Raw genomic sequence first — 25,978 nt, forward strand, 5'->3', positions numbered from 1 at the left:
CTTTGCGTTAGCATTCGGGCAGTTACCCTGTCCAAGTTGTAATAAACCATTTGCGCTGTCTTCATCCTAAGACTCCTTGAAGCAAGGGTCCATTTTAGTAAACTCTATCTAGCATTGCACTCTGCATGCATAAGCTCCTAAAAAATCAGATGTTTCAGGGGCACTTGGGTGGCTGGGTCAGTTAAGCATCTGCCTTCAGCTCAGGTCATGATCTCAGGGTCCTGGGGTGGAGCCCGCGTCCCACCTCAGGCTCCCTGCTCAGTGGGGAGTTTGTTTCTCCCTCTGCGCTGCCCCCCTCCCCACCTTGTGCTCTCTTTCTGTCTCTCTAAAATAAATAAATCTTTTTTAAATTTTTAAAAAATAAATAAATTAAAAATCAGGTGTTTCAGACACAAATGTTTTCATTTTTCAGGCAGGTATCATAAACTATTGAAGCAGGAATAATATGAAATAATAGGGATCCATGGGGGGCACACCTAAAGGAATTTATATAAAATGAAATGAAATAGAACAGAATAAAATAAAACAAAACATACTCAGGGAAAAAAACTATAAGCTACATTAGACTATCAGACAGCCTGCTTATGACATCTGTATAAATCTTGCATGAACTTAATTAGAAGCTGAAGTAGTGCTAAGAAAACTAAAAATCGATGAATCAAAGAAAATCAATGAATCAAAGAAAATCAGGACTCAGGTCTGAGCCAGAAGTCCCACTGCTTCCAGCCTGGTCTCTCTAACCCCTAGTTCCCCCTCCATCTCCCTCCCACAGCCATGAGGCCATCACCTCCCAGCCCTCTTCATATCATTCTCCCTAGTGCAATGCATTTGAGGCCTTGATTTTTTTTTTCTTATGGTAAAACTCACATAACATAAAATACCCCATTTTCACACTTTAAAGTGTAAAATCCAGCGGTAAGTTGCATATTCATAGTGTTTTCAACCATAACCACCATCTACTTCCAGAGCGTTTTCATCACCCCGAAAGGAGACCCTACTCATTAAGCAGTCCTGCCCCACACTCCTTTTCCCAGACCCTGGCAATGACTGTTGGCTTTTTGTGAGATCTTTATTTTTGCTTTCTGTTGCATGCTCAGCTCAGCCCACATCGAAAGAAAATCAGAGCAGAACTCAGGTCTGATAAGATGAGAAAACAGACACAGGGGGCAGAATAAAACTCTCTGAATGCAAAGTTAGGGAAGCTTCATTAGATAATTTCCCCACTCAGGTTTCTTTCCTGTTCCCCATTGGGTGTTTCTCTTCTCTGTGCCCTAAATTGTGATCGATTATATTCTGTTGCCCCGCAAATACTTTCGGTTTATGTTTTGAGTCAGCTGAAAATGAATTTAAAATGCCTGGTATAAACACTCACGCATTCCATCCTATGCCAAAGGACTTGCCTTGGCTGACTCAGGACTGTTGATTGATGGTGTCAGTCTCCTTGGAAATCACTTGGAGACTTTTGAGAAGATCCCCCTGCAAGGCTGAATTTCTCTGAAATGCTGAATTGCTGGCTAGTTACACCAATGCATTGAAAATACCTCTTGAGGTGCAAGACAACCACTATAAATCTACATGAACCAGACCTTGAGTATCTTGGAGGTCAATCTTCAGTCACTTACTGGTCAGGCCATGGAACATTCACTTGTTCCAAATCTGGCCATTTTTCTCTAGCTCTGGGAGATAAGCAAAAAGATGTGTGCACACAAATATGAATACAGGTTAACTTCAAAGTAATACAGATGTAATTTTAAAACTAGAACCAAATATTCTACTTTTGATTTTTTTCTTTGTTTTGCTTGGTAAAGATGGTCTTCTTGGGCAAGTCACCTCAATTTTGGGGGGTCTCCTTTGCTCATCTTTAAATTTAAAATAGTTGGGGCACCTGGGTGACATCTACCCTGGGTAGATGTTTTAAACACCTACCTTTAGCTCAGGTCATGATCCCAGGGTCCTGTGATAGAGCCCCATGTTGGGCTCCCTGCTCTGCAGGAAGCCTGTTTCTCCCTCTCCCACTCCTCCTACTTGTGTTCCCTCTCTAGCTGTGTCTCTCTCTGTCAAATAAATAAAATCTTTTAAAAAATTAAATTAAATTAAATTTAAATTTAAAATGTTTACCTAGATCAGTAGTTTCTTACTCCAGGTATCAAAATTTGAACACAGGTATTATCTCTACTCTGAAAAATAATATATCTTTCCATTCATATGCTATTGTTTTTAAAATTTTTTGAATTTTTTTCCCATGCTCATGGATTAGAAGAATAAACATTGTTAAAATGTCTCTACTGTGTAGAGCAATCTACACTTTCAATGCAATTCCAATCAAAATTCCATCTGCCTTTTTCAAAGAGCTGGAACAAACAATCCTAAAATTTGTATGGAACCGGAAGAGACCCAGAATTGCTAAGGAAATGTTGAAAAAGAAAAACAAAACTGGGGGCATCGTGCTGCCTCATTTCAACCTTTACTACAAAGCTGTGATCCCCAAGACAGCATGGTACTGGCATAAAAACAGACACACAGACCAGTAGAACAGAGTAGAGAGCCCAGACATGGACCCTCAGCTCTATGGTCAAATAATCTTCCACAAAGCAGGAAAAAACATACAGTAGAAAAAAGACAGTCTCTTCAATAAATGGTGCTGGGAAAATTGGGCAGCTATATGTAGAAGAATGAAACTCGACCATTCTCTTACACCATACACAAAGATAAACTTGAAATGGATAAAGGACCTCAGCATGAGGCAGGAATTCATCAGAATCCTAGAGGAGAACCCAGGCAGTAACCTCTTCGACATCGGCCACAGCAACTTCTTTCAAGGTATAGTGAAAATGAACTTTGGGGACTTCATCGAGATCAAAAGCTTCTGCACAGCAAAGGAAACAGTCAACAAAACAAAGAGGCAACCCATGGAATGGGAGAAGATATTCGCAAATGACACTACAGACACAGGGTTGATATCCAAGATCTATAAAGAACTCAAACTCAACACACACAAAACAGATAATCACATCAAAAAATGGGCAGAAGACATGAACAGACACTTCTCCAAAGAAGACATACAAACGACTAACAGACACATGAAAAAACGTTCATCATCATTAGCCATCAATGAGATTTAAATCAAAACCATATGGAGATACCATCTTACACCAGTTAGAATGGCCAAAATTAACAAGACAGTAAACAACATGTATTGGAGAGGATGTGGAGAAAGGGGAACCCTCTTACACTGTTGATGGGAATGCAAGTTGGTGCAGCCGCTTTGAAAAACAGTGTGGAGATTCCTCCAAAAATTAAAAATTGAGCTACCTTATGACCCTGCAATTGCACTACTGGGTATTTACCCCGAAGATACAGATGTAGTGAAAAGAAGGGCCATCTGTACCCCAATGTTCATAGCAACAATGGCCACAGTCAACAATGGTTCTTTGTGGAAAGAACCAAGGTGCCCTTCAACAGACGAATGGATAAAGAAGGTATGGTCCATATACACTATGGAGTATTATGCCTCCATCAGAAAGGATGAATACCCAACTTTTGAGGCAACATGGACGGGACTGGAAGAGATTATGCTGAGTGAAATAAGTCAAGCCGAGAGAGTCAATTATCATATGGTTTCGCTTATTTGTGGAGCATAAGGAATAACACAGAGGACATGGGGATATGGGGAGAAGTGAGATGGGGGAAATTGGAGGGGGAGATGAACCATGAGAGACTGTGGACTCTGAAAAACAATCTCAGGGTTTTAGAGGGGCAGGGGGTAGGAGGTTGTGTGAGCCTGGTGGTGGGTATTAAGGAGGGCATGTATTGCATGGAGCACTGGGTGTCATGCATAAACAATGAATTCTGGAAAAGAAATTTTAAAAATAGATAAAAATTTTTAAAAAGTTTGTTACATTATTTTTTTTATATTTAGGAAATACAAAATTATTCATGCTAACTATAGAAAATTGGAAAACAAAGAGAAGATAAATAAAATCACTTATAATCCTGCCACACAGATATAGTGATTTCACTGTGTGTTCACCCACCTTTCTTTCTCTCCATATTTATACATATATTATTTTGGCCAAACTGAAATATACTATAGGCATGATATTTTATAACCTGTATTTTTACTTAATCATGTATCTTAAACATTTTCTAAATCATGAATTATTTTTCTACAACAAGGTTTAAATGACATTCTCATGTGAGTACATATTATTTTCTAAGATTTAGATGGTTTCTAGTATTTTTAACAATGCTGCTATGAACATCTATGATGTGATTACATTCACATTACTGTGAATTAAGAACAGTTATTTTGGGGTCCCTGGGTAGTTCAGCTGGTTGAGCCTCTGACTCTTGGTTTCAGTTCAGGTCATGATCTAATGGGTTGTGAGACTGAGCCCCTCAGGGGGCTCCACACTCAGTGGGGGGTCTGCTTGAAAGATTTTCTCTCTCTTCCCCTCCCTCCCCTAGCTCTCTCATGCTATCTCTCTCTAAAATAAATTTATTTTCTTTTATTCATTTGTTTGTTTTAGAGAGAGAGAGAGAGCACAAGCAGGAGGAGTGGCAGGCAGAGGGAGAAGCAGGCTCACTGCTGAGCAAGTAGCCCGATGCAGAACTCGACCCTGGACCCCTGAGATCATGACTTGAGCCGAAGCAAACGCTTAACTGAATGAGCTACCCAGGTGCCCTAGCATTATGAATTTATGGTGATGGTTTCAAATCCCAACCTATGATAATAGAGTTTTTACTAATTTCTTTAATTTTACATTTTTATGTTTTTCTTTACTCATACTGGACAAGCAAGCATTTTTCATGCCCAGAAAAAAAAAGTAAGAATAGTTCTTGAAAAAAAAACACCCTCTATTTCTCTAATTTCATGCTTAATCTTGTATATAATGTTGTTTAAATATGTAATACAAAATGAGACATAAGCTACTTATGACTGCAGTTCTTATATAAAAAAACTAGAAAACTTGACAAACTCAAAGTAAACAGGCTTACAATGCTAAGAACGCTGAATTCAACAACACTAATTTAACTTGACAGATAATAATAATGACCTTCCTAAAGTGGCGCCATTCCCTTCATTGTGACCATTGTACTGATTTGGGAGGAAGGGGGACAGGTTCTTTGGACTCTGGTTCCCCCCACCCTCCTGTGCCCTTCTTATGGTTTGATTTCTCACCACTTAACACTATTCAACTGACTGAAAACTGCAGCAGACCAGCCTCAATCCATCACTTGGTCTCAATTACAAAGTAGGTTGATCTCTTTTCCCCTATGTTCTTATTCAACAATTACAGATACTTTGCTTAGTACTAACACAGCCCCATTGTATGTCCATACTCAGCTCTGAGGTTCAGTCTGATGATCCTAAACATTACATATAAACCCTGGGCATTATATATAAACAGAAATAGAAATAGAAACATAAACACGCACATACACGCGCACACACACACACATGCACACACACACATTTTCATTTTACCTGTCCTCAATGTTTCACACCTAATAAGCAGTGGAGCTGAGATTCAAATTCAGATCTCTCTGTTCCACTAGAACACCCAGACTAAAATAGGCGGTGGCTTTTCATAACTTGACGAAATGAAGGCAGAAGTGATCGACTGTGATGTGCTAGGAGGGGCCTGAGATCTGGATCTAGACAAGTGTAGAGAGCTCTACTCTGAGCTGGCCTTGTGAATTTGGACATGTTCCTGAACCTCTCTGGATTTCAGCTTCCTCATCTGTCATGTGAATGGGTTAGATCATGGCCCTTTACAGTTCCAAAATTCTGTTAATTGTCTATACCTGCCAAACACCCCTTTCACAAAGAGGAATGATTTATATGATAGTCTCCCTTTTTGCTGTGGAATTTCTATTTTCATCTAAACATCTAAACCAATGAAGTCAAAGAAGAACTGGGAAACTATTCCAAATTTGGAAAGTGTCTATTCCAAATAATTTAATACCAAAAGGATGACCATTTGATTGAAGGATATGATTTTTAAAAAGTCTATCACACTATCTTGGAATCCAGCTAAGAGTAGAAAAGACACTTTAGAAACCACTCAGAACAATCCTCATTTTACTGACACAAAACCAAAGAGCTTGTTTATACTATAGACAGATAATTTATTACTGGATTATTAATATCTAACTTACCATAATGCCCTCAAAATTAGCTTCTCATATTCACTGCCAAAAGCATAGAGGAGGAAAGCAGTATAAAAAAAGTGGTTAAGTATAGGCTGTGAAATTAAATTGCCAGTGTGCAAACTCCAACAGCAACACTTCCTGTGTGATGTTGAGATAATGATGTAATGCCTTCATACCTCAGGGTTCTCCATCTGTAAAATGAGGGTGACAGTCACGGTACATACCCCTGGGCTGATCAGGAGAATTAAAATACTAAACCATGTAAACTGTTTAGTATATTGCCTGGCACATAGGAGATACCAATATCAGCCAGGATTTTAGATTAAATTGTGTATTAATACATTGGCTCAATTTGGTTGCATGAGAGCTTGTATTTCTTCCATTCATATTCAGGGTCAGAATTAGTCTAAACTGGTCTTACAGTTTGATCTTACGATCTTATAAGGATTGTCAGTCTACAAATTAGGCAATGATAAAAGTGCCCACCAGGAAAACAGGAGCTCTAAAATTAATTTTAAGAATAAAAAGATATATGGCTGCTTTCCACTGCAGGATGCTAAAGTCAAGGCGTTCCCTTGAAGAGTTTGCAAAAGTAACTCTGATATCACATATAAGTAACAGCTCATCCACTGTTCTCCAAATTTTTGTTCCCCATTAAGCAGACTATGATTTGATTTTTGCCAGTGTATGGACATGGCTTTGCCATCACCATATTGAAGGGACAATGATTAAATCCTTTAACACACTGTGCATGAATTTCAAAGGCCTTCATGACTGTTTATCTCATCTTTATGGACCTTTAAACCTAATAGCTTTGGTTGCAATAAAAAAGTGATTTCCAAAAGTTAAGCATCTCTTCAAGGCCACTGCCAGGCTGTTCCCCTGATCAAAATTATGATGTCACCCAGACACAGAACTCATGTGTCCTTGTCTTCAACTTGTCCACTAATTGACAATGTGGGGGAGGGGGGGGCAAAATCTGTGTTCTGTCATTAAACAAGGACATTAGCCAAAAGAAGTATCAGTTCAGTTCAAGGAATACAAGGGTTGCAATTCTGCTCTGGTTTAGTAGTTTGGGGATAATATATAGGTTCATTTAAAACTCACAGTACAATAAGTCATGTCAAATTTATCCCTCCCTCTGCTTTTGAAATGTTAAGGTGGTCAGTCTGAAACACAGAGGCCTGGATGATTATAATCGTAAGAACCAGCTCAGGGCCACATTCCCCTCCTATCCCTTTCCTAACCATTCATTTTCCCAACTGTCATTTTCCTTCCCTTTCCCTGTGAATAAAACAGCCCACCTCTCCGAACTCTTGAGACCTTCATTAATGGCCTCTCTCTGCACTAGCCCACCCGCTGACTTGCACACAAAGACAACACACCTTCTTTCTCAGGCTCCACTGTTCTGCCTGACCGCCACCCACCTACAAACTTACACCACGTTCATAATTATTCCTCTGGACCAAATGTAACCCTTTCACCAGGCGGCCTTACTCTTCACTAGCAAGCCAAGGAAATCCAAGACAAAGCTTCAGGATACATAGACAGATACAATTTTGCTCAAAGAGGCATAAACACTTTCACTACCTATCCAAAAGACACTTAGGAGCAAAAAGATTAAGTTCAGATAGATTAATATGCCTAATGATTTGAGGGATGAAAAATTTGGTGAGGACACCATGACATTTCCTTTAAACGCAGTGTATCTGTTTTCTAAGAAGTACTGTAAAAGAACGTTGAAATTGGAGCCAGGAAAAAAAAAAAAACAGCTATAGAATTAATTCTGTGATTCTTTTCATTGAGTCACATTTGACACGGTAAGCAAACTGACAATCTACTCAACCGCAAGACCAAATTTCTCAACCTCAGGAAGGCTGGTGTTTTAGGCAGAGTTAATTGTTTGTTGTGGGGAGTGGCCCTGTGTAGAAAAGTTAGTGGTATCCCCTTCCTCCAGCTGTGATGATCAAAAATGTCTCCAGACATTGCCAAACATCCCCTAGGGGGCAAAATCTTCCCAGATTGAGAACCACTCTCATAGACTGGACAAAAGACTGCTTGTTACAGATCTAGGATCCGTCAAACTGCAGCCGGTATAGGGCAAAAGGAAAACCCACTCCTGATCTTTGTAAATAAAGCTTTATTGAAACACAGTCATGCTCCTTTATTTATTTAACATCCCTGGGTGCTTTCTCTCTAAAACAGCAGAGTCTGGGAGTGGGGGACATTGTGTGATACTGTATGACCTGCACAACCAAAAATATTTACTATCTGGTTCTTTAGAGGAAGTTTGCCAACCTCTGTCCTAGCCTACTGGTTCCAAGCATCTTTTTAGTGATGACGACTTTTTATAATGAAATCTTATATAAAACTTGTGTCAGACAGGCTCCAGATGGAACATTCAACTCCGGTAATTTGAGGAAGTAAAGCATATGCAGAGTAAGTAACACAGGCAATTTCAAAGGTGTGGCACAGTACAGAGAAATCACAAAGGGCTAAGAGGCTGGGTGTTCTTACCACCTGGAGGCCGGAAGGGGAGAGAGTGAGACGTCTCTGCAGGAAGGGAACCAGAGGAATAAACATCTCCCTCCCATTTCCCCTCCCTCCCGTCCGACACGTGTGGCCCCTAGCAGCCAAATCAAACTGAAGCCAGAGTACAGGATAACTCACTGAAGTTATCTGACCTGACAGGTCAGTCTCCCAGGTCACAGATGGAGAGTGGCGCTGGGGGGGTGGGTTGGGGGGGACAAAAAATACCCAGCCTAGAGCCCTAATGACTGAAGCTGATCAAAGTCAAGTATCGATGATGATTTAGTAGAGGAAGATATTAAGATCAGCACAGCCTGGCGTGGCTCTGACATACTTACCAAGTTGAAACACGGATCACACTTGGAAAACCCTCTTCGGACTCCTCTGCTGGCCTTCTCACTTCATTTGCCTCCTCTCTGAAACAAAATCCCAGAGTCAGATATGTCAATGCTGTTTTTTCCTAACAAGCTGCAATCCTTAAACCCCTTGGCACCATTTAAACCTTCAAACGCAAGTACCAGACAGGCCCCTCCTATTCCTCCCAGCCCTCCACCTCCTCTGCTCAGTCCTCAAATTGCTGAACCCTGATAGAAACATTTTTTTTTTTAAGATTTTATTTATTTATTTGACAGAGAGAAATCACAAGTAGACAGAGAGGCAGGCAGAGAGAGAGAGAGGGAAGCAGGCTCCCTGCTGAGCAGAGAGCCCGATGCGGGACTCGATCCCAGGACCCTGAGATCATGACCTGAGCCGAAGGCAGCGGCTTAACCCACTGAGCCACCCAGGCGCCCTGATAGAAACATTTTAAATACCCTGATTTCTGAATCCACGTCAATGTCATCGTATCAGGGCAACAGCAGGAGTCCAAAGTTTGCTCAGCTTCGGTGACTTTCAGTCCTCAACAAAAACCAAGCTCAGTATCTTAATCACCAAATCTGATAGGCTTTTCCCAATCTCATCAGTCTTAACCTCTCTGGAACAAACAGTCTCGCCCTCATCCTTTCGTTCCTGACTGACTTCGTTCGGCTTCCATAGCACCATATAGTCTAGGACATATTTTTTTTTAAGTCTAGGATTTTTTTTTTAAGATTTTATTTATTTATTTGACAGAGAGAGATCACAAGTAGGCAGAGAGGCAGACAGAGAGAGAGGGGGGAAGCAAGCTCTCCACGGAGCAGAGAGCCCGATGCGGGGCTCGACCCCAGGACGCTGAGATCATGACCTGAGCCGAAGGCAGAGGCTTAACCCACTGAGCCACCTAGGCGCCCCTAGTCTAGGATTTTTAACTCATACCTTGACCACCTCTTCTTTTTTTTTTTCCATTTAAATTCAGTTAATTAACATATAGTGTATTATTGTTTCAGAGGTTGAGTTCAGTGATTCATCAGCTGCATACAACACCCAGTGCTCATTATATCACATGCCTGCCTTAATGCCTGTCACGCAGTTACCCCATCCCTCCAAACCCTTCCCTCTGGCAACCCTGTTTATTTCCTGTAGTTAAGAGTCTCTCACGGTTTGTCTGCCCCTCCGATTTCATCTTATTTTATTTTTCCTTTCCTTTCTCTATGTTCCTCTGTTTTGTTTCTTAAATTGTACATTTGAGTGAAATCATATGATAATTGTCTTTCTCTGATTGGGAAAACACCCTCTAGGTCTATCTATGTCATTGCAAATGGTAAGATTTTATTTTCCTGATGGCTGAGTAATATTCTATTGTATATATGAACCACATCTTCTTTACTCATTCATCTGTCAGTGGACATCTGGGCTCTTTCCATGATCTGGCTATTGTGGACATTGCTGCTATAAACATTGGGGTGCAGATGTCCCCTCAGATCACTATGTATCCTTTGGGTAAATCCCCAGTAGTGCAGCTCTATTGTTTACTTTTTGAGGACCCGCCATACTGTCCTCCAGAGTGGCTGCACCAGCTCCTTTGCACGTACTTCTGATTGAAGGAAAAATTTTTCTCCAAAGGACCTAATAATAAACCATGCCCCCAACAATACAAGGAAAGCAAATAAAACAAGCAGTTTCAGTAACTGCTTGTAGAATACCAGTAACGTTTCCTAGAGAATTAAAAATCTTGTGAATAAGTAGTTTTCCACACGACTAGTGAATAACAAGATACCATTTCCCTCCAAACCTTCTTATGTTACTCATTTCTCTTAATGCTCCCATTTACTCAGATTTGAAACCTCAGATTGAGGAAATAACAGAACTTTGAGGAAGAAGCTTCAAAGTCATCTACTTCAATTTTGTCATCCTGCAGATGAGAATTAACTTCCCGTGGCCTTTGCCTTGGTACGGCTTCTAAAGAAATGTTCTAGCCCCTCTTTTTTTTTTTAAAGATTTTACTTATTTATTTGACAGACCGATCACAAGCTGGCAGAGAGGCAGGCAGGGAGAGAGGAAGGGAAGCAGGCTCCCTGCTGAGCAGAGAGCCCGATGCGGGACTCGATCCCAGGACCCCGGGATCATGACCCGAGCCGAAGGCAGAGGCTTTAACCCACTGAGCCACCCAGGCGCCCCTAGTCCTTGTGATAGTTTTGTGTCAGCTTGACTGGGCCACAGGCACCGAGACATCTGGTCAGACATGAGCAGGGATGTGTTGGATGGTGTTTCTGGTCTCTGATGTTTTGAATCAATAGACTGAATAAAGCAGTTGCCTTCCCTAACATGGGTGGGCCTCATCCCATCAGTTAAAAGTCTAAATAGAACAAAAAATGCTGAATAGGAGAGAATTCCTTCTGCCTGGCTACCTTGAAGCTGAGACATGGGTTTTTTTGCCACCTTCAGACTCAAAGGGAAACATTGGCCCTTCCTGAGCCTTGAGCCTGCCAGCCTTCCGTCGGGAGATAGACCATCCCTGGGCACCCCAGCTTGCCAGCTGCAGAGCTTGGGACTCATCAGGCCCCATAATCATGTGAGCCAATTCCTTATATTAAATTATATCGCCATCTCTATATGTGTATGTGTGTGTGTGTGTGTGTGTGTGTGTGTGTATGATTTATATATAAGCAGTATAAGCTGCTTGAATCTGAATATCGACTCTGGCATTGACAAGTTACGAGAACTTGAGCAATGTGTTCAATCTCTGTTCTTCAGCTTTCTCCTATGTAAAATGGGAAAAACATCTGCTTCACGTAGTCGTGAAGATTACATGAGTCAGTGCATATAAAACGCTTAGACTAGGGTCTGGCCAAAGGGCACACTGAAAAAATACTAGTTGTTTCTCCTCCTTCTCCTCCTCATTATTATTCATCCATTCACCTGTCGGGCCCTCTCTCCCCCCTTCCCTCCCCTACATCTCCAACTGTAGAGACAGAAAAAGATCTCCATGGAGGGCAGGAGAGGGAAAGGGACAAAGGCACACGGGGAGAGAAAACTGGAAACCTTAATAACTGTAGTTTCATCATATTTGGAATTCATGATTAACCCTTGCAATCTTTGAATGCCTAGCCACTTTAATTACCACAGCTGTTTCATGTACTTCTTTTGTACATGTTTTTTGCTTCACTGAAAATATTTCCCCCAACAGTTCCTGTTACCTCACCTGGTGAACCCCTCCCTGTCAAGCCTACTGATCAGGAAGTCTTCCCTGTAGAGGTCCCTACTCTCACGCCTGCAGAGTGCACCACCACGCCCTCTAAACCACCATTCTTCCCTATACTCCTGTCACAGAATGGTGATGCTTAATTTTTGTACCGTATCTGTTGACTCTACTACTCAGTGAATTGAGGCCGGAACCCCACTTTGCATACCTACCTAGCACGTGATAGACATCCTATAAGTTCTTCCTATAAGTTCTTGATGAATAAAATGGGAAAAAATCCACTTGGCACTTACAGAGTTGGAACTTCTAACAGTATACCCTGCTGGATATTTCAAACTTGGTTTTGAAAATATTGGACTAAGACTCAAGACTCTTGGTCCACAGAAACAGGATCAGTAAGATATTCTAGAAAATATAAACTAAACTATACTGACAGAAAGCAGATCAGTGTTTGCCTGATAGAGCGAACTTCTGGGGGGTGACAGAAATGTTCTGGATATTGAACCACGGTAGTGGTTTCACAGAATATACACTTGTCAAAACTCACTGAAGTGTACCTTTTAAAATTTATTATATTTTAAAATTCCCTGTTCCGCACTTTTTATCTCTGTGACTTACTTATTTTGTAGCTGGAAGTTTATACCTTTTAAATACTTAGAGTTTATTATATGTAAATCACATCCCAATAAAATTGATTTAAATTTATTGAAACCTAAAAAACAAAAAACATGGGCATTTTAGCATTAGAGGCTGGACTTGACTACTAAGATTTAAGATACACCTGAGGGCACTAATCTTCACAACATTTACAAATTTGTTTGACAAAGAACTTCAAAAGTCTCTTTGGTAAAAATAACTCAGCCCCAGAAAGCATAATCTTTATCACAGTCACTAAAAATACTTTAATGTCATATTCCATGAACTGATCAGAATACTTTAAGTAACATAAATACACAAATTTTTTCAAATACATGAATTTTTTAAAAATATTTTATTGATTTATTTAACAGAGAGAGACAGAGAGGCAGGCAGGGGAGGGGGGGTAAGCAGGCTCCCCGCTGAGCAGAGAGCCCGATGTGGGACTCGATCCCAGGACCCTGAGATCATGACCTGAGCTGAAGGTAGAGGTTTAACCCACTGAGCCACCCAGGTGCCCCAGAATACATGAGGTTTTTTTTTTGGTACAACTATGGTAGCCAGCTTCAAAGATGACCACCAACGATTCCATCTCCTGGTATTCATACTCTTGTATGGTCCTCTCCCACATTTTACCAGGGCTGGTCAGCCTGACTAATAGAATATGCAGAAGTGATGGTCCTAAAATTAGATTGTAAAAAGACTGAATATCCCCTCTTGGGTGCTCTTTCTCCCTCTCCCCCTTTCCCTCTAAGATCACTAGCTCTGGGAGAAGCCAGTGGCCATGTCATGACATCAGTTGGCTTGCCTTCGGAGGAGCCCCCATGGCAGGAACTGAAATCCCTAGCTATTAGCCAGCAAGGAACTGTGAGGCCTTCCAGTAACCACAGGAGGGAGCTTGGAAGGTCATCCGGCCCCAGCCAGTCTATCAGATGCAACGGCAGCCCCCGTCAACAGCTGTCTACAACCTCGTGAAAGATTGTTGTGGACTTAATTGTGTCTCCTCAAAATTCATATGTTGAAGTCCTAATTCCCATTACCTCAATAGGTGACTGCATTTGGAGAGGGCCTTCAAAGAGGCCCTTAAATTAAAATGAGGCCATTAGGGTGGAATCTAATCTAATCCCAGTGGTATCCTCATAAGAGGAGGTGATTTGCGCTCAAAAAGAAACAGCAGGGGCGCCTGGATGGCTCAGTGGGTTAAAGCATCTGCCTTCGGCTCAGGTCATGATCCCAGGGTCCTGGGATGGAGCCCCGCATCGGGCTCTCTGCTCAGCAGGGAGCCTGCTTCCTCCTCTCTCTCTGCCAGCCTCTCTGCCTACTTGTGATCTGTCAAATGAATAAAATCTTTTAAAAAAAGAAAGAAACAGCAAGGTCGGTGTGCACAGGGGGTGGCCATGTGAAATAGTATGGAAATGGTGGCCATCCACAAGCCAAGGAGAAAGGCCTCAGAGAAAACCAACCCTGTAAGCACCTTGATCTTAGACTTTTAGGCCCCAGACCATTAGAAAATAAGCTTCTATTATTTGAGCTACTCAATCTATGGTATTTTGTTATGACAGCTTTCGCAAATGAGTGCAGAGACCCAAACCAGAATCACCCAGATAAGCTGCTCCTGGATTCCTGACCTACAAAAACTGTGAGGTAATAAATGATGGCTTAAGCTGCTAAATTTGGGGGTAATTTGTTAGTCAGCAATAAATAAGTAAGACATCACCTAATTACTTGACTTCCTTGAGATAGGGTGACAAGTGATTTGCCTTTCTAAATCTGTGTTGTGATTAAATGCTGTATTGTTTTTGGCATATGTTACAAATATTTCTCTTGTTGTCTGAACTGTCCAGAAACTATTTGTTTGTGGAGTCTGTTGTTTCCATCCACATTATTTAATTTTAAAGGGAAGAAAACAGTATATAAATAATGATTAAAATACATGTACTTTAGGGGCACCTGAGTGGCTCAGTGGGTTAAAGCCTCTGCCTTCGGCTCAGGTCATGATCCCAGGGTCCTGGGATCGAGCCCCCCATCAGGCTCTCTGCTGGGCGGGAAGCCTGCTTCCTCCTCTCTCTCTGCTGGCCTCTCTGCCTACTTGTGATCTCTGTCTGTCAAATAAATAAATAAAATCTTTAAAAATATATATGTACTTTAAAAATAATCTCTTTTATAAAATTTTCCCTCAACACTTGTTGCCTATTTTCTTTTTTTTAAATTGAGCTATAATTGACATATAACATTGTGCAAGTTTAAGGTGTACGTGTATTGATTTGATACACTTGTATTGCCATATGACTGCCACCATGGCTAACCCCACCATCAAGTCACATAGTCATCATTCCTTTTCTGTGACAAGAACATTTAAGATCTAGTCTCCTTTTTTTTTTTTTTTAAGATTTTGTTTATTTATTTGACAGAGATCATAAGTAGGGAGAGAGGCAGGCGGCAGGGGCAGGGGGGCAGGGGGAGGAGCAGGCTCCCCACCGAGCAGAGAGCCCGATGTGGGGCTCGACCCCAGGACCCTGGGATTATGACCTGAGCCGAAGGCAGAGGCCCAACCCACTGAGCCACCCAGGTACCCCAAGATCTAGTCTCTTAACAACTTACAAATACAGTTTGGTTCACTGTAATCACAATGCTGTGTATGATATCCCCCACAATTTATTTATATTGTAAGTGCAAGTTTGTACCCTTTGACCAACATCTCCCCAGTTTCCCTGTCCTTAGCTCCTGGCAACCACCATTCTACTGTTTCTATGGGTCTTTTTAAAATTTTTTTTTAAAGATTATCATTTATTTATTTATTTGACAGACAGAGACCACAAGTAGGCAGAGAGGCAGGCAGAGAGAGACGAGGATGGAGGAGGCTCCTCACTGGGTAGAGAGCCCGATGTGAGGCTTGATCCCAGGACCCTGAGATCATGACCTGAGCCGAAGGCAGAGGCTTAATCCACTGAGTCACCCAGGCATCCGATTAATTTCTTGAAGTTAGTTTAATTTCTCAGTGACTATTTCAGAATTTGCAATGTCTTCTCTTGTTGTCTTAACTGTCCAGAAACTATGATGTGTCTTCATGTGTGAAAATTGGCATTAAATTAAAAGCATATTGAGCATTAATGTTTTCTCCTTGATAATGAGATTATAATTACAGGAAACTTTATTGCCATGTGATGATAGCCCTTCCTCCCATTATATTCTGGGAAGATAGCTTTAAAATGAAACATGACCTCAATGGGAAAAAGCTTGCAGCCTTCCCTTTGAGATCAGGAACACGACAAGGATGCCCACTCTCACCACTCTTGTTCAACATAGTATTAGAAGTCCTAGCAACAGCAATCAGACAACAAAGAGAAATAAAAGGTATCCAAATTGGCAATGAAGAAGTCAAACTCTCTCTCTTCGCAGATGACATGATTCTTTATATGGAAAACCCAAAAGACTCCACCCCAAAACTTCTAGAACTCATACAGTAATTCAGCAACATGGCAGGATACAAAGTCAATGTGCATAAATCAGAGGCTTTCTTATACACTAACAATGAAAATACAGAAAGGGATATTAGAGAATCGATTCCATTTACTATAGCACCAAGAACCTTAAGATACCTGGGAATAAACCTAACCAAAGAGGTAAAGGATCTGTATTCGAGGAACTACAGAACACTCATGAAAGTAATTGAAGAAGACACAAAAAGATGGAAGACCATTCCATGCTCTTGGATCAGAAAAATAACCATTGTTAAAATGTCTATACTGCCTAAAGCAATCTATACTTTTAATGCCATTCCAATCAAAATTCCAACGGTATTCTTCAAAGAGCTGGAGCAAATAATCCAAAAATTTGTATGGAACCAGAAGAGACCCCCAATCGCTAAGGAAATGTTGAAAAACAAAAACAAAACTGGGGGCATCAGACTACCTGATTTCAAGCTTTACTACAAAACTGTGATCACCAAGACAGCATGGAACTGGCATAAAAACAGACACATAGACCAGTGGAACAGAGTAGAGAGCCCAGATATGGACCCTCAACTCTATGGGCAAATAATCTTCGACAAAGCAGGAAAAAATATACAGTGGAAAAAAGACAGTCTCTTCAATAAATGGTGCTGGGAAAACTGGGCAGCTATATGTAGAATGAAACTTGACCATTTTCTTACACCGTACACAAAGATCAACTCAAAATGGATAAAAGACCTCAACGTGAGACAGGAATCCATCAGAATCCTAGAGGAGAACATAGGCAGTAATCTCTTCGATATCAGCCACAGCAACTCCTTTCAAGATATGTTTCCAAAAGCAAAGGAAACAAAAGTGAAAATAAACTCTTGGGACTTCATCAAAATCAAAAGCTTCTGCACAGAAGTCGTTCATCAAAATCAAAAGCTCTGCACAGCAAAGGAAACAGTCAAAATAACAAAGAGGCAACCTACAGAATGGGAGAAGATATTTGCAAATGACAGTACAGACAAGAGGTTGATATCCAGGATCTATATTGAACTCCTCAAACTCAACACACACAAAACAGACAAGCATATCAAAAAATGGGCAGAAGATATGAACAGAGACTTCTCCAATGAAGACATACAAATGGCTATCAGACACATGAAAAAATGTTCATCATCACTAGCCCTCAGGGAGATTCAAATTATCACCTTACACCAGTTAGAATGGCCAAAATTAACAAGACAAGAAACAACATGTGTTGGAGAGGATGTGGAGAAAGGGGAACCCTCTTACACTGTTGGTGGGAATGCAAGTTGGTGCAGCTGCTTTGGAGAACAGTGTGGAGATTCCTCAAGAAATTAAAAATAGAACTTCCCTATGACCCTGCAATTGCACTCCTGGGTATTTACCCCAAAGATACAGATGAAGTGAAAAGAAGGGCCATCTGTACCCCAATGTTTATAGCAGCAATGGCACGGTCGCCAAACTGTGGAAAGAACCAAGATGGCCTTCAACAGATGAATGGATAAGGAAGATGGGGTCCATATACACTATGGAGTATTATGCCTCCATCAGAAAGGATGAATACCCAACTTTTGTAGCAACATGGACAGGACTGGAAGAGATTATGCTGAGTGAAATAAGTCAAGCAGAGAGAGTCAACTATCATATGGTTTCACTTATTTGTGGGCATAACAAATACCATGGAGGACAAGGGGTATTAGAGAGGAGAAAGGAGCTGGGGTAAATTGGAAGGGGAGGTGAATTATGAGAGACTATGGACTCTGAAAAACAATCTGAGGGGTTTGAAGTGGTGGGGGCGGTGGGAGATTGGGGTACCAGGTGGTGGGTATTATAGAGGGCATGGATTGCATGGAGCACTGGGTGTGGTGAAAAAATAATCAGTACTGTTATGCCGAAAATAAATAAAAAATTTAAATAAATAAATAAATAAAATGAAATGAAACATGACATGGCCATGGTCAGAGGAGATGTTTTATACTTAGCTTCAGAACATAGAAATATTTCTGACCTAGGGGCGCCTGGGTGGCTCAGTTGGTTAAGCCTCTCACCTCCTGATTTCGGCTCAAGTCATGATCTCAGGGTCCCCAGATGGAATGCCTGCATCAGTCTCCATGCTCAGTGGGGAGTCTCCTTGAGGACTCTTTCTCTCCCTCTCCCTCGCCCCCTGTGCCTGTGCTCTCTCTCTAAAATAAATTTTAGGGGCGCCTGGGTGGCTCAGTGGGTTAAGCCGCTGCCTTCGGCTCAGGTCATGATCTCAGAGTCCTGGGATCGAGTCCCGCATCGGGCTCTCTGCTCAGCGGAGAGCCTGCTTCCCTCTCTCTCTCTCTGCCTACCTCTCCATCTACTTGTGATTTCTCTCTGTCAAATAAATAAATAACTAAATAAATCTTTAAAATAAATTTTAAAAACCTCTAAAAAAAGAAAGAAATATTTCTTTTTTTAATTTTTATTAAAAGATTTTATTGATTTATTTGACAGAGATCACAAGTAGGCAGAGAGGCAGGCAGAGAGAGGAGGAAGCAGGCTCCCTGCTGAGCAGAGAGCCCGATGCGGGGCTCAATCCCAGGACCCTGAGATCACGACCTGAGCTGAAGGCAGAGGCTTAACCCACTGAGCCACCCAGGTGCCCCAGAAATGAGTTAATAAGTCAATAAAGTGGGTGTCCATTTTAGATGGACGGAGGCCAAAGCACTTAAAGTGATTTACACAGCCCTGCATCAGGATCGTACCCTTGTTCCCCAAGATGCCTTAAACATGGAGCAGAGCCATCTGTACAATTGAAGAAATGATCTCCAAAAATTATCAAGACCACCTCCATACACAGTACTATAAATGCTGCTGAATAAAAAAAGTGAAAATGTTCAATCATGAGTGACAATCTGTCTTCCCTCCCACCACCTCCCAAAACGACTAGCCTTAGACTAAATAGTAGATGCGCTTTGGTTTTATCATGAGTCAGCAGATTTGGCAATATCTCTATCACCAGAAATGTTCATTGGGGAGAAAGTAAATTTGTGTCTAAAGATAGGAATGTTGGGGGAGCTGGGTGGTTCAGTTGGTTAAGTCACTGCCTTTGGCTCAGGTCACGATTCCAGGGTCCTGGGATTGAGTTCTGTGTTGGGCTCTCTGCTCAGTGGAGAGCCTGCTTCTTTCTCTCCCTCTGCCTGCTGCTCTACTTACTTGTGCTCTCTATCTCTCTGTCAAATAAATCAATAAAATCTTTAAAAAAATAAAATAAGATAGGGGTGCCTGGGTAGTTCAGTGGGTTGGGCCTCTGCCTTCAGCTCAGGCCATGATCTCAGGGTTCTGGGATCGAGCCCCACATCGGGCTCTCTGCTCAGCGAGGAGCCTACTTCCCCCGCCCTCTCTGCCTGCCTCTCTGCCTACTTGTGATCTCTGTCTATCAAATAAATAAATAAAGTCTTTAAAAAATAAAATAAAATAAAGGTAGGAATGTTTTCACAAAAAACAACGTTCACATCAGAACAAGGCAACATTAGTCAAAAAACACACCAACAAAGTGCTGTCAGTGTAGTTTCTGGAACGGTGGTGTGCTTGTGGGTAGGAATTCCCTAACAGGAAAATCATAGAGAATCCTTATCGGATATAATTCTGGGTTCAATCTAAGTCCATAGCTTATTGGCTGAGTGACCTTGAGTTGAGTGACTTGACTTTCTCAACCCTCAGTTTCTTCATTTGTAATAATGTCACGGCGGAGGAAAAATAATGGTTCCTCTGTCTTCTAGCTCAGACCCCTGTAGGGAAAGACAGATGAATGGGGGAAAAACAAACAGAAGCTTATGCACATGTGTGCCTCATGATGCACGAGAGATCCCCAGGGGAAAATGAGTCACTCTAGAACCCTTCCGAACTCTGACTTCAATACCATCTTCAGCTCCGGACAAACAAAAGAAAGGTGTGCCGAGGCAAGTTACAGGGAAGCTATTAGGAAATGCATGATAAACACAGATAAAGCTATTACGCAGAATTAAGCCTAGTGCCTTCCGCATTGATCAGATTCTCTCGTAATTGAGTCGTTGTCTTTCTCTTCCTGATACCCAGAGGAAAACCCTCTTATAAATGGGGAGTTTCTTTGTAAGCATAAATTTCTTTTTTACTAAAGGGTAACTTCTCTGCCTTCAGAGCTTCTCTGGCACCTGCTGCTTCTCAATCAGCTCAAAATAATACGTATGCCCAGGAGGCATAGTTTGGAGTGGCAAATTCAGCTACCCTTCAAAAGTGCCTGCATCCTGGGGTTGCCAAGAGGATTAAAAGGTCTAATACAAGTAAGGGATTCACAGAGTGCGGTTGGAACATGGAAAGCACCCAGTAAAAGTTAGCTGTGACTATTTCTGAGCAATGGTTTTCCATGTGGGTCGCTGCACCAGCAGTGGCAACATCACCTGGGAACGGGGCAGAAATAGGACATGTGCGGGCCTTATCCCAGACCAGCTGAATCAGAAACTCTGGGGCCGGATCCGACACTCTGTTTTAAGAAGCCCTGTGAGTGATTCTGGTAACATACCAAAGTTCGAGAACCATGCTAACAGAGTATAGGGTAAGACGAAACATATGTTCTGCTAGAAGTTATTACTAAGAACTTCTGGGTTTTTGTGAATATTTAGATGCAGGAAAGCGCTTGTTGTTTTGTTTTTGTTTTCTCTCTAAATGACAGGAAAAAGAATTACAGCAGTGGCTTGGAACAGTAGGATTTCTGCAGGATAGCTCTTTCCATCTTCTTTAGATTTTGCTAGCTAGAACAGGTGATGCTACACAACTGTGTTTCAGGAAATCGAGTATTGAAAGTGTCTACTTTGTAAGGCCCAAGATACAGTGGAAAAACTCATTTAAAGAAAGTAGAGTGGGGCACCTGGGTGGCTCAGTGGGTTAAGCTTCTGCCTTTGGCTCTGGTCATGATCTCAGGGTCCTGGGATCGAGCCCCGCACTGGGTTCCCTGCTTAGCAGAGAGCCTTTTCCCCCCACCCCTTCACTCCCCCCGATTCTGCCTCTGCCTGCATCTCTGCCTGCTTGTGATCTCTCTCTCTCTCTATCTCTGTGTGTGTCAAATAAATGAATAAAACCTTAAAAAATAAATAAATAAAGGAAGGAGAGCCAACGGTGTTGGTGGTCATCGGGAGATTGTACACTGGCACACAGCCTATTACATTAGTCTTTTTTTTTTATTATTTTTTTGAAGACTTTATTGATTTATTTTACAGAGAGAGAGACAGGCAGGAGGAGGGGGAAAGGGAGAGGCAGGCTCCCCGTTGAGCAGGGAGCTCGATGCGAGGCTTGATCCCAGGACCCTGAGCTCATGACCTGAGCCGAAGGCAGAGGCTTAACCCACTGAGCCACCCAGGTGCCCCTACTGCATTAGTCTTGATTATTTCCATGAACAGTGTCATACGACTCTAAGATTGGAGCACAAGCATGCACTGAGTCAGTGACAGAGCCAGGTGTTGGGGTGTAAAATAGGGTTTCTTTTTTTTTTTTTTTTTAAGATTTTATTTATTTACTTGAGAGAGAGACAGTGAGAGAGAACATGAATGAGGAGAAGGTCAGAGAGAGAAGCAGACTCCCCATGGAGCTGGGAGTCCGATACGGGACTCGATCCCGGGACTCCAGGATCATGACCTGAGCCGAAGGCAGTCGTCCAACCAACTGAGCCACCCAGGCGTCCCTAAAATAGGCTTTCTAAGCCTGTAAGTTCTGTTGCTTGAAGAGAGTCAAGAAGGTGTAGACACAATTAAAGGTAAAATCATTACTTAGAACTAAATGTACCAATGTGTAGAATTTTGTCACTTTACCTTGCATACTATCATAGAGACTTCCTTAAAGTGCCCATTTAATTATGTCACTGTACAGCTTAAAAGACTTAAATGGCTCCCTTAAACCTGGCAAGTGAGAGCCTTTGTAATCTGGCATCTGGTCGACCTGAGGCATGGACTTCAATCCTGAAGTTAACACCGCCTCCATGGAGCCCTCCCTCCGTCAGCAGGAAGTCAGCTTCCTGACTCTTCCTGAGGAAGAGCTTCCTCTGGAGGTGATTTCTACCTCTTGCTCATAATCGTTTGAATGTCTGGATCTCCACAAGACTTGTACTTCACTTTCAACGACATTGAGAAGCCCGTTTTCCTTTTTGCTTTTCCAACAGTTGGTGTAAAGGCCAGCACCAAAGAGACCCTTAGTAAATTAAGACTTCTCATGGGTCTAAAATGCAAGATCTGTGTGTGAGCTTGAGATCAGCCCAGGAAAGCCCAGCGATCTCATGGAGCTTCTCTCCACGCGTGGAAGCACCCACATCTTTGAATTTCCAGAAGCTCTGCCACTTCCAAGATTCCAGTGTCATCCTCCTCTAGCAGAAGCCATGTCCAAGACAGAACATCCTATTGTCACCACTGTCTTCTGACAGACACAAAAATGCATTTCTTTAAGATAGCCTGACCCCAGACCGTCCAAGTTGCTCAGGCTGTTAAGTGTCCGACGCTTAGGTTTCGGCTCAGGTTGGGATCTCAGAGTCGTGGACCCTGCTTAAGATTCTCCCTCTCCGAGCTCTGCCTTTTGCCTTTTCTAAAAATTTTTTCTTAAAAAAAAAAAAATCTAATATTCTGGCCCCAAACTTACTAAATTAGTTAGCTGATATTAGATTGAAACTCCAATTTTTACCCCAGGCTCTAAGTCATGAGCTTTATAGCTTCAAGATTGAAGTCAAAGCAGCAAAGTCAGCTGGGTGTAGCAGTTTAAAACAGCTGACCCCACATCCGTCGGCTGACGCAGTGATCCTGGCTCCAGAATCCTGGTAATTATTTTCTTTCCCAGCCCCCCACTCTCCATCTGACTTCCCTCACAGCCCTGCTACTGTTTCACAAGTTCTCAGATGGGCATTTAGAAGACACTTTCGCTTCTCAGCTTGGCTTTGCTCTCTGCCCCTTGCTATTTTCTTCTTGCTAAATCATTCAGCCTGAAGCATTTGGCCCAGGGTGGCTGGAACACCCCAGCCAGCCATCTGAGCCAGTCCATTCCCTGGAGCCTTAATGCTTCGGAGTCACAACACCTTGAGTGAATTGCAAATTGAGAATATCCTATTTGTTCGGGTGGTTTAGGATCCTCTTGTGTCTACAGCCATTTCCCTTAGGGCAAGAGATACATTTCCAGTGTTTCCGTGAATGGGAATAATGGATACACGTGTACGGAAGGACAGTGACACCCCTCACCCTTCCCCATCCCCATTAAATACCCAGCTCCTCACTGTTAGCCTTGAAAAATCTATCCACAGTTCCCTATTGCTGGTTCTGAGAGGGCTGAGGCTCCTCCTTTTTTTTTTTTTTTTTTTTTTTTTTTAAGATTTTATTTATTTATTTGAGAGAGAAGGCACGAGTGGAGGGGAAGGGCAGAAGTGAAGCGGGAGAACTAGGTTCTTGTCTCACAGAGTCAAATGAATCCTGCGGACAACGGAGAGTGAGGAAAGTGATAGAAGTTTAGTAAGGGAAGATACAGAAAAAGCTCTCAGAGTGAGAAGGGTTGCCACGGAGGGCATCCAGGGTTGCTCTTCTATAGAAAGCTAGCCCGGGACCTGAAATCCTTCTAACATCTCTGTTGATACCACCATTGAGCAAGGATTAGTGATAAGACTATGATAACAGATTCAATGGCTTATTCCCTTTTTCGGGTCTGGTAACTCTTTGCTGGTCATAGGTGATCATAAAAAGGACACCCACCCACATGCCTAAGGCAGGGTGATCTACCTAGGGTTTTGTTCCCCTACACTTCCATGTTTTGGGGTTTTGGGGTTTTCTATGATCACAAGCTCTCTCTCTCTCTGCCTACTGAGCACTGAGTGTCCCTTACTCAGAAGCAGAGCAGACTCTCCATTAAACAGGGAGCCCGATAAGAGGCTTGATCCCAGGACCCTGGGATCATGACCTGAGCTGAAGGCAGATGCCCAACCAACTGAGCCACCCAGGTGCCCCTAATCTACAGAGTTTCTGAAACTGAGATCCACACACCCACCGGTCCTCTGTTTCGGGGAGATATCTGCGAGAAAGCTTTCACCCCATCTACCTTCTTCGGCATTCACTTAATGGAGGAAATCCCATTATCTTTGCAAATGAAATGATGGGTGTCCTCTGGTAGTCCTTCTTCTACTTAAGCCGTGTCTCTGCTGTCCCTTTCACCTTGCCTAAACAGTGTCCCGCACTATGCTGGTCCATCAGTAAGCAACTTTATACGGAGATCGCTGTCAGAACCCAAGCAAGCAGGGAGGAGGAAACATGGCTCTGGAATCCCCAAGTATACAGGACGAGGAGAGGAACAAATCCAATTCCTCTCCCCCGTGGGAAGAAAGTAGGGAGAGACAGTTTCCAGACTATGAATTCTGCTCTCCCCCAAAAGACCTCATCTTCTTCCCTCCCAGAACCCCTTCTATATGGTTCATTGATGAAGACCCTGAAACCCATTTGACCTTCTGAACAATAATAAGGCCAGGATTCATCTCGTGACCTAAAACCAGGCCCTTGGCCTTGAGGAGTTCAGTAATTCTATTATCAGAGCTCTGTGTCCACTATACTTGCTACACTTTTCAGCAACCTTTGGGAGGCAGACACAGATATTAGTAATAATAGATAACAGAGAACAATCGACACCTCACAGTGCTCCATTACGTTATTCTTCTAGTATCGTAGGGGGAAAAAAAAGAGAAACAAACTTGTTTTTCATTCAGTCGGAAGACAGTTGAATCTGTCTTCCAAGTTGGAAGAACAGAGAGAGGAAATAAATTATGTCCATACACAGTCAGTCCCTCGGTGGTCCCCTTTCAATCGCAGGGACTGGTGACACGGAGACAGAGACGAGGACCAACAGCAGAGGGTTTCATGGAGAAAGAGCACACTCCCCTGTCTTTGGAAAAGAGGACAGTCCCCAGAGCAGACATCAAACAGAGGAGTCTACTTGCGTTTCCGAGGGGGAGTCTATAGACGACAAAGAGCACACAAAGAGATAATAAGAAAGCAACACAGCCCGGGCTGAGGATTATTTTGTCTTGTTTTGTTTCCATTTTCCATTTAAGATGTTTGCTCTGCTAGGATATAAAGCCCATCTGTGCTCTCCAACCTGTTACCCATAAATGCCCCATGAGGGTGTTATTTTCATGTCATTCCAAGAACGGGGGATGTGCACGGCATTTGGTTCAGCATGGAGTAAGAAAAGGGACCTTGAAATGAGAGGCCGGGAACACGGAGTGGGTTCTCGCCGTAGCATGAAGGAGGAGGCAGGTCTGTAGTGACATTTGTCCCCAGGAAAGTGCCGAGATCCCGGAGAAGACAGAAAACAGAGGCTATGCACTGACATCTGGGCCCCCCTACTCATGCTGTTGTGATCACCATTAATGCCCATGATGGGAGCCAAACAGAACCCACCCAGCACAGATCCCGGTAACATCAGAGGCCCGGTGGCCTCTCCATCTGGGTATCACCATCAGTGCATTCTCTCTCTCCGCCCATACCAAGTGCTAACCCATCTTTATCCCCAGGGCCTCGTGGGTGAGGCTTGGAAAGGGTGGCCGTGTATGCAGTTGCTGCACAAGGCGACTACCTGTCCCCAGTCTTCATCTGCGGGAGGGGAAACACCAGACGCCCTC

At 42.5% G+C, this 25,978-nt stretch overlaps 1 protein-coding gene across 1 annotated transcript in view; it reads right to left on the reverse strand.

The window, feature by feature from the left end:
* The window catches only part of TMC1 (transmembrane channel like 1), a 384,104-nt gene that overhangs the window by 163,854 nt on the left and 194,272 nt on the right, over positions 1-25,978 (reverse strand). Inside the window, exon 3 of the mRNA XM_059143592.1 lies at positions 9,024-9,101. The gene's annotated coding sequence lies outside the window, so the exon portion shown is untranslated. The remainder of the gene's footprint in view (positions 1-9,023; positions 9,102-25,978) is intronic.

The sequence above is a fragment of the Mustela lutreola genome, chromosome 12 (assembly GCF_030435805.1).
Source record: "Mustela lutreola isolate mMusLut2 chromosome 12, mMusLut2.pri, whole genome shotgun sequence".
NCBI classification, from domain to species: domain Eukaryota; kingdom Metazoa; phylum Chordata; class Mammalia; order Carnivora; family Mustelidae; genus Mustela; species Mustela lutreola.